General features: G+C 38.0%; 1 long non-coding RNA gene across 1 annotated transcript in view; it reads left to right on the top strand.

Moving 5' to 3' along the window:
* The window catches only part of LOC137240609 (uncharacterized), a 518,840-nt gene extending 506,328 nt beyond the window's left edge, over positions 1-12,512 (top strand). Inside the window, exon 3 of the long non-coding RNA XR_010949774.1 lies at positions 12,075-12,512. This is a non-coding gene — a long non-coding RNA (uncharacterized lncRNA). The remainder of the gene's footprint in view (positions 1-12,074) is intronic.
* The last annotated feature ends 825 nt before the right edge of the window (positions 12,513-13,337 follow it).

The following is a 13,337-nucleotide window of genomic DNA, read 5'->3' as shown; positions in this document are numbered from 1 at the left end:
ACACCCGAACTTAACCTTCCTTGCTTGTTTGATTTATTTTTTACATGCTGACTCTGGCAGTGTTTCGCCCAACCCAGAAAGCATATATCACCCATGAAAATATTCTTTTCAAAAATTCATTTACAAGATGTCATTTCGCAGATGTCGTTCGAAGCCGCCATATAACATCTAGCTCCAGCCAATGTGCGGGGCAGAAAAAAGGCAGTACACCTAAACTTGAAAAAGAGCTGCTGAGACAGTAAAAAAATGTAGAATTTACAACTTTTATGGGTTCTTTGAAAGGAAAAAAAAGAATATTTACTTTATTGGAACTAATTTTTCAAATAAAAAGATATTCTAGTGTCCTTAAAAAGTTTACGAAAATTTATATTATTTAACTAGAGCTAGGTCATATCAATCATGTATCCTTTAATTTTTGGTAACATATATTTTTTATTTTTTGACTTACCTAAGAGATAAGGCTTATTTTTAGCTTAGATACGCCTGAAATGAGGCGTTATTATAAGGCGTATGATTTACTTTACTTACCCTATTCTAAGGTTTATCTGTCAGGAGTGAAATCAGTATTCTTTATTGCCTACAACCACTTATGCCATTTTTTGCTGGGTACTTACTAATCTATGTTTGTGTATTCTGACATTGCAATTTTGGTTGATTAAATTCTATAATTCGCAGTCTTATAAGTAAATACTTAAAAAACTATAAATCACAATTTCCCTTATCTGTTCAAACAAAGTTTCATTTGCATTGAAATATTAGTGAAATCTGATGACGACTTAAGTTAAAAGCGTGCTTCAAGGCACACCATGGTAAGTGTTTACTATGGATATTAACAAACTAACAAATATATTTGTACTAACCTACTTAACCAGTGTTATGAGAACATGAAAACTTACATTAAAGTTTTCTAAGTAGAAAAGTTTAACCAAAGTGTTCAGAGCCACATTCACGCCAACAATTCTCAGATGATTTTTCATGTACAGTGAGGAGCATTATTGCCTACACTTTCGTACATATTTTACTTACGAAGGAAAATTGTAAAAAACAGATGACAAAGTAAACAAAATCAATCTAGAGCGGCGCCCACGGAATAGCTCTCTGATAATAATAATACACACAAAAGTGTCAGGCAAAGCAATATCAAAGATTTTAATAATAATAATTTTCTTCAATGAGAAATAAGTTTCTCTAAGCATGGTCGGCCCTCGGCAGTGATTTGGCAAATTTACTTTCTTACTTAATTGGGGCTTAACAGTTTAAACGGTTATGGCCGTCCAACAAGGCGCACCAGTCGCTTCCCCGCTCTGCCAACTGGCGGTAATTGGTCACACCAAGGAAGTTTAAGTCGTTCATGCAGTCGTTCATGTAGAAGTAGGGCCCGTCCCGCTAATTTGTAGGACAATTTAAAAAGAGAACGACGAAAACTGCAGGAGAAACTTGGCCTTAATTATCTTGGGAGGTTATCGCACCGGAAAAGTGATGCTCAACTTCACAAAATATTTTTGGAACAACTTCTATTCTTGCTTCGATTTGTATGAAATTTTCTTTGTAGGTAGGCCTTTGCCTAAATTAGTATTTACGACACTTTTTTCCGGGATATGAACTTGGTACCGACTGTGATTGAAACAGTGAATGTGACTGAGACTGGGACTGTGACTTGGACTGGGTATGGGACTGGGACTGGGACTTGGATTGGTACTGGGACTTGGGCTGCGACTGGGAACGGGATGGATAAGACGAAAGAATATAAAAGGGGGAAGGAGAAGGAGAGAGAGAGTAAGACGAAATTAGAGAATTGGGGATAAAGAAGTAGTGTAGAGATGGAGAGGGAGAAAGAGACTCGGAGTAAGAGAAAGTCAGAGGGAGTAGCGAATGAAAAGATAAGAAAAAGATAGAGGAAGAAAAAGTGAGAGTAAAGGGTACAAATTTCTTAAAAGTTATGCAGATAGACCAGAGTCTGCTAGTATATATATACATGAGAGTTTCACCCAAACTTAGACATCGTTACTTGTTTTTAGTACATTTCACCGGTTCTAAAGCATCCAGCATGAGCAGATTCCCCTTATTTTCCATTCGTATTAAACAAATTATTAGTAAAAACTATTAACGTGTTGTCGATATTGTGCTCACCACTGTAGTCGCATAAATCATAAAAAGATAATTAATTTAAGCGAATATATTTTTTTATATCGGCAACATTTATAAGTCTGCAACACTTCAAAAAGTCTGGCAGTGTAAACTTAAGTTGTTTGCTGCTGAAGCTGTCTAACATAAACATTTCATCTCCAGTCTACTCCAATCTAAGCGCAGCGATTTAAAAGCGAGTATTTGAGTAATGCATGTGTGTTGGTATGACGTATTTTCCTTACTATTTAAAAGCATCATCTTTGTCAACAAAACTGCATTTAAAATACCATTTTTTTAGTTTTAGCGTCCATTCAGTAATTTCCCTGCTAATTTTGATGCATTACTCGTCGTAAAGTGAATTCCAAGCATTATCACCTTTTAGTGTGCGGCAACCCTATTGTGGCAGTGTTGCCATTGTATTTAATGCTCTTTCGCCTCGCTTATTTTGAGTGCCAACTATTATTATCCGGTGGTATGCAAGTTGTTGGCGTAATGTGGCGCCGCTGCAGCATAAAGAAGTGCCTGCCAGCCTTATTGGCAATTAAGTTCTGCCTGCAATTTAACCGCATCAACCGCATTGCACAGCGTCGGTTTACTTTCATCTTATTGAAGAGTTTTCGTCTCATGATGGATAATGGGCAGGTCTTAAGGAATAAAAAAAAGCCAATATAATGATGTGCAGGGTGAGCTTGGTTCAAGAAGATGAGTGTAACTCAAGACTGGCATTTATTGTCAATTATGAGAAAATTTGTAAAAAGTAAAGTAAGGTGTACATAGAAGACATTGTTGCAAGTACATACATAGGACGATGAGATTTTTTGTTTTAATTAGGAACAGTGCACGGAGGAACAAAACATACAAGTTTTTCATGATGAGACTGAAATTAAAGGCTTAAATCAAGCGATTACAAGGAAGTAGATTAGACAGTTAAAAAAACTGCGAGAGGACACATTTGAAGCTTCTATGTTTCGGTAATTAAGTAATATCACTTTCATGAAATTATAGAATCCAAAAGCTTCCCCTGTCAAAATTAAGCAGAACTACAAGGCAGGAAACAAAAGATAATATAATTCAACAAATAGCGAATTAAAGTGTAAAAATTTAACTGCTTTAATTTATACACGAAATGGCTTTTCATTCGGTTGTCATGTTCTTGATGGAGAGGTGACTCGAGAATAAAGAGTTTATTCTGGCTACTTCTCTCCAAAGACCCTTCAATATTGTTCTACCAGCGGTCATAGGATGGGATGAGTTGCACGGTGTCAGCAGAGTGGGGAGGAGCGTCGGTTCGTGGAAATGCACAGAAGGGTATTCTTTATGCCTTTGTTTGAGGTAGTGGTTATGATCAACTTCTTTCAGGATATAGATGTCATAAATTACCATGTGGGGGCCTATGCGGGCGAACTGGGAATCTTTGCCAGGAGAAAATTTCCGAATACACTGACGTCTGATTTGCAGGAGTACTTAGGCCAAACTTCTCTTCTAGTTGGTGCCGTGCTACTTTTTAATATTCCCTACGAATTCGCGACACGAGACCTATATGTTTTATGCCGACTTTAAAGGTCATCTGCAACGCAGATGAGTCACACCACTGTGGCTGCCAGGGTTTAACCATAAATATTAATAATAACGAAAAACATAATAACGAGAAGAAATAATACTGCCCTCATGTCTAGTCTGACAACGTTAGTTCCTTAAGACTATTTTTCACAGTAAGCTGTCATGTGATCTTTATGTGAACACAGGGCCAGAAAGGCTTCAGTTACCTTCTTATGCTATCGAGATGCGATTGGGACTGGTAATCTTTTTAAGGCAGTTGAACGAGGTGTGCTATATGGTGGTCAACTCAAATCTCTTCAATGTAGTACTTGTTTGATGACGCTGGTTGGAGTATTCGGGCCTTCGCACAACATCTAGACTAGCATTTAACATAAACCTGAATGCGTATCCAAATTATAGGTATGTAAAATGGCTGCAGCAAGTAAGGCTCATGTGCTCTCTAGCAGTATGATCCAATTTGACTTTCTCTCTAACGAAACAAACTGTTATGAGCCGGCTTTCGTCCCTTTCTTCCCTTTTTCTAGATTTACCACTCATATTCCATCATGGAAGGAATATTTTGTGAAGTCGGAGTGTGATGAACTTTTCATGCTTGGATCTTAGTTGAACGGGATGCGTGAGAAGTCTCTGCCATTGTCAGTGTCAGCCAGAAATTTAGCGTGGCCATTGCCTGCTGGTAGACACTATTAAAACTGTTAGGGATGGGATGCTAAGGACGCTTTAACTAATCGGTAATTTATTTTTTACTTAAATACTTATCAGGCTGCGGTGGTAGCCTGCTCCGCCTTCAATACCAAAGGTTCGAAAAACTCCGAGTGTATTTGTTCAATTGAAGGCCGTTTGGGTTCAAAATAAAACATAACGGTCCCTTTCGCCAATTTATGGGGAAAGTTAAAAGAAACATGATCCAAATTGGAAGAAAATCTCGGTCGCAATATTCTTGGAGGTAAATCGTGACAAATATTTTTTGTTTGTTTTCATCATTCAAGGTTCGAATCGAGCTCAAGGCCAGAACAATAATTTTTTTCTAATGATAATTATTGTTATTTTTTAATTTTTCTAAATTTGAAAAATTGTATTTTGTTTTTGGAATAGTAAGTTTGTTTTTATATTCACTGCAGCGTCTTCCTGTCAGAGGTCTTCGCTTTTAACGATAAGGGAATTTTCTATTTGCACAAACACTCAACCGGCAATCAAAGCCCTAACCACCACCTCCGTGAGGTTGAGGGCTGTCTGTTATTGCTATTGCTTAACCCCTCTATCAGTTTAATAAAAATTCTTTCAAAAATCATCTAAGTGCCTTTAAAACTGCTACGATTCTTCGCCGGATCAGATAATTTGTTTGGCCAAGTGGTTATTGGGCAAGTGCGCTGCGAGTCAGCAAACTAATCGCTGAGTTGACACTACCGCTTGCCAGGTTTTGTAGTCTTTATAACCACCTAGGTCTAAGGCGTTGTTTAGTAACGTAGCAAGGCATACAGGAATCTGTAAGCTGTGGGAGTCGGAACTCTGCATAGCGCATACAACTAAATAAAAACGTGTTCGGCTCAATTATACAAAAATTTACACTAATATAAAAATTACTACAATTGCCATAAGGCAAAGTTTGATACAAACAAAAGTGTTCACATGTTATCTGAATTTTTGATAACAACGGAATACCTCAATTAAGTCAATATTGACAAGTACTAAAAGCTTTCTTGCTGCTTCAAGACCTTGTAACTCTACTGAGACTAGAACATTAATCTCACGAGCGCAGGAAACGAAAAAATGCAAGTGCACAATAAAATACTCTATGAACTGAAAATAACGAATAAGAGTCCAAAGACTTCGCTGACAAGGAAAGGTTGTGCGAATGTACGAAGACGCCATGGCCAAAGAAATACATATATCGATCAATTTTGCCATTTGGAAGCCGAAGAAGATGAATAACGCCGGTTTGCAGTGCGAGCTGAAAACAGGTCATGCTAAAGCGCTTAAGCGCGAATCGATGGTTATGATGATGTTACTCAAAAGCTTCCAAAGATTGAGGCTTTAAGTTGATTTAAGTATATAGTTTCATGCCTTATGCACCTTAGGGATTCCATTAATATGCTACTCATCCATCTTCTTCAGGTCTTTCACTATTGAATTGATATAAAATCATTCATACAATCATCTTCTTGTTTGTATTGATACTGTTTTTTATAGATAAGCATAATTGTTGTTCAAAGAAATTGCAACAGATTATTATACCATAAGGAGATAAGGAACGAACATCCAAGCCACTTGATTAGTACTTGAAATTTGAGTGGCGGGTAAATGTAGCAAAGTTGATTGAGGTTTCTTCGTATACAATTTGCACTTAATTATATTAATATTTGCACCTGGATGAATATAAAGAAAAGAAAATGCTTAAGTATGTACTCCAATGTCTGACTAAAGATATGTGCATAAATAAGAACGTATCACGATATAATAAACACTAGATAATCCAGTTAAATGTAGTTATAGACTTTTCAGGATTTTTGTGCCGCAAAACCAAGATCAGCGACTAAGCGAGAAAATTTTTAACTACGTTTGCTAACTAAAAGCCTCTATCGGATTCGACTACATACTTGAAATTTTAATTTGAGCTGAGCCAGGAATTGAAAAGAAAAGTATTTTCTCACTGCACATAAAAGATGTACTTTTATGGTACCTGCGCACTCAGAGGTGGAACGATTTCACTTTCTTTTCCAAGGACGTGGATAAAAAAGGAGTTCCCTTCGAACACTTACAGTCTGTAAGAACGTATAAGAAATGAATTCTTGTACTCTGACGTTGAATGGTGAATGTTAAAATTATGTCAACTTTTTGCTTTGCTTGATGCTCCACAAACATTGTGCACAACTCATCTGCTTTATTCGCGAACTTGACAAATTTTACCATAAAGATTTGCCTTAACACATAACTCTTTCGCTGCTATAAGAACAGTTGGCTAGTTAAACATCTTTCCAACTTTATTCCTGTAAATAAAAATAGGAACTATTGAAGTCCTGTTATTGAAGTCATTTGTCATTCCCGAACAATGGAAAATAGCAAGAAAAATTATACTACTAAAGCCTGGAAAACCAGGTAATGAAGGCGAGTCGTATCAACCGCTATCATTCATTTCACCAGTAGGAGGACATTGCAAACCGTCCTGCTCCCTCGTTTCACTGCGAATCCTTGCTCAGCCATCCACCAGCATGTCTTCAGCAAAATGCATAGCCCCACCACCACATTAAACGCCATAAACGATCAGATAAATTACGGAGTAAATTAGGAAAAAGACCATCATATGACGTTACTCGTGTCGACCTGTCGAAAGTATTTGACACATTCAACAACGCTACTCCAAGACAAAGAACCATCATCCCCTATTACTTGTCTAAGAAGATGGACCGCTAATTATTTGAATGGTCGGTATGCGTCTATTCAATTAAGAAACAAAACCTCAAAGCCTAAAAATCAAACAGCGGTTGCCATAGGGTAACCCTTGCCGCTTTTTAATTTTTACATATCAAAGCTCATTTCTCCACAAGAAGGAGTTACTATCATTTGCTACACTGACGATAGAACGATAATGGCCACGGGACCTGGCCCTCCAAGAGAGGAACTAGTTTCTAGAATAAACATCCATCTTCCCAATATTTCTAGTTTGTTCACCTCATGCGATATGGCATTATCTAGAACATAGCGACCTAATCCACGTCCACTCTTTTTACGTCGTGGAAGGAATGATGACACAAATATTGCACTCTTACGTCGACGTTGTTACGTTACCGTCGGTCAGCCACCAAACTTGTATCTCAAGTACAAAGCCGCAACAAAATCTGCAAGTCGCTTGCCTTGCTGCCGGTGGAAAAGATAAAGAATCGTTCCCCTCAGCGTGTTAGGGGGCTTAGAATATACCCACGGCAGCTATGCCTGCCGTAAGATGCGACTTAAATACCAAATTGGTTTAAGGGATTGTGTAGCGCAACCATTTCAAGAGGTTGCCAACGCAATTAATAGCTTCTCCAACCCAATTCTACCCGTGGCGAATCCTATTTCTTTAGCAGTCGAAGCTCTGGCGACCCCAAGTTCCTCATTGATCTAGGGACTGGTAGGGCGGTATGGCCTAGAATGTTTTATGTGGTCATACCAAATCGTTCCAGCACCTTCATGGTGCTTGTAAAAGAAATATATTAGATCTGCATCCGAAAAAGGGACCACCCACATCGATAGCATTCCTCAAAACTTTCGAAATGTGTCCTTATCGCTATAACAACAACAACAATATAAATAAACGTTGATAACCACATACTGGAAAATGCTGCATTCCTGTCAAGATGCTGCACTCACAACTGACACGGGATTCTCCTTATGACCCCTGAACACCACCTACATAGCGAGGCCAAGGAGCTCAACATTCAAGGACACAACGAAATGCTAAACAGACAGATTTTGTATCATTTTGCTTCATTGTCACAAACCAGCAAACAACTGCTGCATCTAGCTCCGCTTCCAAGAGGGTTAAGGGAACATCTCGATAAGGAATATGACGAGATCCGGCACCTGCCTACACAGCCGTTTGATCCAGACGAGGGTGAGAAGGCCATACGGAAAATCTAAACAGAATCGGTAAACGCTTTTGTTAGGACGCGCCCGGTAAACCCCGTTATTAATATACAATGTCCTACTCTTGCAGTAGAAGAAGGGGCACTACCCCACACGTCACCCTGGCACAGCATCGCTCTGAATACTGCACCAGATTAAACTCTTAGGTTAGGTTAGGTTAAAGTGGCTGCCTCCGCTGTCCGAGCGGAGACTTACGTAGGCCGTTGTGTCCCGTTGTGCTACCACGCGGGGGCCTCTATTTCCTGTTACCCTTTGTGGAGGCATTGGTACCTGGTTTTTGACAGTGCGGGACAGTGGCACAGATAGTGCTCAACGCTTTCTATCTCCTCCTCGTCCCTACAGCTTCGGCAGAAGTCATTTGTCTGCAGGCCCATATAGGCACCGTGAGTGCCCATGAGACAGTGACCTATAAGAAGGCCCACTAGTGGGCTTATAGAGATACGGTTTAACACTGTCACCGATTGCGATCTCTTTTCATCCAGCTTAGGCCAGATTTGCTTGGATATACTACATGTAGGTTCCTTGGCCCAACTGACGTTTGCCTGATCCGTGAAAAGAGATGGCAGGTAGTATTTGCAAGTGTTTAGAGGAGGGCTGGCCCAAACAGCGGAGGTTATTGTTTGCAGGTTGGTGCCTTCCCTAGCTAGCTCATCCGAGGCGCAGTTTCTTGAGAAAAAACTCTTACTTGTCCAGAATGAAACCCGTCATACGTAATGCATGTCCTGCATGCGATGTGTCCCTCACATGGCACCAATCTTTTCAATTGTAATGTGGAACCTACGACTTTAACAGCAACTTCCCTATAGCCCTTTTAAAACTGCTACTTTCTTTGGACACTCGTTAGAGTATTTTGATGGCCATTAGGGAGTGGTCACACTCATTGAATTCGGCGAAGTATTGTCAATACAACAACCACAACGGGAACTCTTTCTGAATTGCTGCCAAAATGAGCATTGCTCTTGATTTCAAGCTGTTCTGTAATACCCCATAAAAGGGGAGCGCTTGACACATTTTCTTCTAGATGCTATCGATTTATACAACTTGACGTCCCTTTACCATAAATAACTGTTCAGAATAGTCAAGTTGGCGTTGTTGTAGCGATAAAGGCACTCCCTGGTCTTGGGGTTCGAGAAGCCATATATTGCACCGAAAACCCCTTGAAAGGGTTGCGCTACACAACCCCTTGAATCAGTTTGGTATTTTAGTCGCATCTTAAGTCAGGCATACCAGCCACGGGTATATTCTAAGCCCCTAACCCGTTGGAGGCAAGTATTTATGGCATAAATGACAGTTATGCTGATCATTTGTTGCTCTTCGGAATCTAACGCCAATATTTCGCGCTTTACCGAAAGTGTTTAATTAATTCTTTCACAATCGCTATTCTCGATGTTGGGCTCGTCATCTTCTATTGGCTCATTTTTAACCATTGCGGTAATTGATTTAAAATTCTCATAGGATTTGAGGGTGCTGTTGAATTTTAAACCCATCCATTTTTATACTCAGCTGAGCAGAGCGCACATAGTATATTAACTTTGTTCGCAAAACGGTAATCCGTAACGGCATAAACTAATCGAGATAGATATAGACTTCTATCAAAATGATCTGGGTGAAAAGAAGAAATTCATTTAGCCATGTCCGTCCGTCCGTCCGTCTGTAAACACGATAACTTGAGTAAATTTTGAGGTATGTTAATGAAATTTGGTGTGTAGGTTCCTGGGCGCTCATCTGAGATCGCTATTAAAAATGAACGAAATCGGACTACAACCACGCCCACTTTTTCGATATCGAAAATTTCGAAAAAACCGAAAAAGTGCGATAATTCATTACCGAAGACGGATAAAGCGATGAAACTTGCTAGGTGCGTTGACCTTATGACACAAAATAGAAAATAAGAAAAATTTTGGACAATGGGCGTGGCACCGCCCACTTTTAAAAGAAGGTAATTTAAAAGTTTTGCAAGCTGTAATTTGGCGTTGAAGATATCATGATGAAATTTCGTAGGCACGTTACTTCTATTACTATATGTGTGCTAAATAAAAATTAGCGAAATCGGATAACGAACACGCCCACTTTTAAAAAAAATTTTTTTTTAAAGTCAAATTTTAACAAAAAAATTTAATAGCCTTGCAGTATAAAAGTAAATTATGTCAACATTCGACTCCAGTAATGATATGGTGCAACAAAATACAAAGATAAATGAAAATTTCAATATGGGCGTAACTCCGCCCTTTTTCATTTAATTCGTCTAGAATATTTTTAATGCCATAAGTCGAACAAAAATTCACCAATCCTTGTCAAATTTGGTAGGGACATAGATTCTGTGACGATAGCTGTTTTCTGTGAAAATGGGCGAAATCGGTTAAAGCCACACCCAGTTTTTATACACAGTCGACAGTTGAGTAAAAAACGATATATCTTAACTAAACTAAGTTCACGTACTTATCTGAAGTCACTTTATCTTGGTATAAATATGGCCGAAATCCGACTATGACAACGCCTACTTTTCCGATATCGAAAATTACGAAAACTGAAAAAATTGCATAAGAAAAAAGGGATGAAACATGCTAATTGGATTGGTTTTTTGACGCAAAATATAACTTTAGAAAAACCTTTGTAAAATAGGTGTGACTCCTACCATATTAAGTACAAGAAAATGAAAAAGGTCTGCAGGGCGAAATCAAAAGCCCTTGGAATCTTGGCAGGAATACTGTTCGTGGTATGAAATATATAAATAAATTAGCGGTACCCGACATAAGATGTTCTGGGTCACCCTGGTCCAGATTTTGGTCGATATCTCGAAAACGCTTTCACATATACAACTAAGGGCTACTCCCTTTTAAAACCCTCATTAATACTTTTAATTTGATACCCATATCGTACAAACACATTCTAGAGTCACCCTTATTGCGATTTGTCGAAAAGGCGTCCACCTATAGAACTAAGGCCCACTACGTTTTAAATAATCATTAACACCTTTCATTTGATACACATGTCATTCATTTTGCTAAATGGTGATTTTCCCTTATTTTGTCTCCAAAGCTCTAGCTGAGTATGTAATGTTCGGTTACACCCGAACTTAGCTTTCCTTACTTGTTTAAGTATCAGTTTAAGCATCTGTTCTGTACATTGTATGGATATTTCTTGAAACCGATACGCGGATAACAATTGCTGCAAAAATGACAACATATTTTGGTTGGCAGTTCATTACTAAGCTGCATTTTTATTTGTTCATTTGTTCATTTTTATCAATTCAGCGATTCTCAAAGAGAAATATTGCTCAACTATGTCCAATATGGATAGCCATTGTTGTTGCGGTTTAGTAGTATCGCAATACAAGGGCGGTTGAACTTCATTCATACAAGTTCCACATAAGCACTCGAAATATTCTTTACTTGTTTCCATTTTAAAAGACAAAATATTAATTTCCCTACACGCATTCATTTTAGTAAGATTAGTAATGGGCATTGTATAAACTTTTAGGCAATAATTTACAAAAAGGGGTCGAATCAAAGATGACGGTCGAATGCTACTTTTACAATAATAAAGCAAATGACCAGTCATAATTTCAGCGAATTCAATGTATATGTTTTGTTTTTTTGATTTATAGATACGTATTTAATTCTCTATTATTATATACACGACTGCGGTATTTAATTTATTTTTATTTTCGAAAACAACGAACATTTAATTTGTGTAGTATGTAATTATATACCAAAACAATAAAGCCTGCAGAGTAAATCTCATTATTTTTTGATCTTCTTTAGTGAAATTTGCAACTATAAATAACCGTCAATGCGAAAATATCAATCAGAAACAACTGAAAGAAGTCCAAATGAATTAACTGTGATGCGAATGGAAGTAAAAGAGCAAAGTCCAATTTCAGTTGCAATAAAATTAAGGGATTCATAAGCGAGAAGTGGAGGAAGAACGTAAAGGGCCTAGCACACCAACGCTTGTCTCACCAGCTGGGCAAAAGTAATAAAGTAGCAGTTGCAACGAAAATACGTGGGCACGCTTCAGAGTATTGCGTTGTGGAGATATGTTGTTGTCTTTCAAAAACATCAAGCCTAATTTGTATGATGTTAAAGGAGAGTGTGGTTGTACGTTATCTCTTGGTGTTTTATTTCTAAGAATCTTTGTTCACCGTATGGGCAAGTCCATAATGTAAACATAAGTAAGTGTAAACGTAAGCATAAGCTTAGTATTTGGAAGTGATATACTATAGGGGGCAATATAGAATCCAATCGTAAACGTGTTATCAATTTGTTGCCGAAGTATAAATATTACGTTATCGATGAATCGCTGGTTTGTTATAGATGGCTTATTTCTTTTGGACGAGTTATCGGTTTGTTCCTGTCGTGCTATCGACGAGTTATCGATTTAATATCCAAGTGTGTTAAGCTATGATAAGAAAACATATCGATTAACTATCGATTACTGAACTCGAAATTATCAGTACAATTTTACTGAGCTAACGATTGGCTATCGAAAAGTTATCTGTAAGTTATATAAAAGTTATCGACTTGTTATAAAAAGTTATCCATTTGTTATCAAAAAAGTATCCAATAATTTTCGAAAAGTTGTGGGGATGCGGGGAAAATTAACAATTTACCGTTGTAAATTTATTGATTTGTTATCAGAAGATTATTGATTTCTTGTCGAAAAGTTATCGAAATTTTGTTATCGAAAATTTATCGATGTGATATCGAAAAGTCATCGATTTTCAGATGTTTATCTGAGTGTTACCAATTCGTTAGTGGAATGCTATCGACCTGTTATCGAAGAATCATCCGCTTGTTATGAAGCAAATACCTATAATACTTCGATGACACAGCTATAGCCTATAAGAAACCAATAACAAGCCAATGGCTTGGGGGTAACAAGTCCATAACAAAACGATAACTCGATGATAGCAATTCGCTATCTATAAGAAGGCGATAATATAGAAATAACATGTCGGTATCGGTTGCTGCCGATATGAAGGGCACAGAACTCCTGTCGCAAAGCCCGACATTTTTTATTTCTTT

Source organism: Eurosta solidaginis, chromosome 2 (assembly GCF_040869045.1).
Source record: "Eurosta solidaginis isolate ZX-2024a chromosome 2, ASM4086904v1, whole genome shotgun sequence".
Classification (NCBI taxonomy): Eukaryota; Metazoa; Arthropoda; class Insecta; order Diptera; family Tephritidae; genus Eurosta; species Eurosta solidaginis.
Note: the sequence above shows the minus strand (reverse complement) of the source record. Positions and strands in the feature narration are given on the sequence as shown.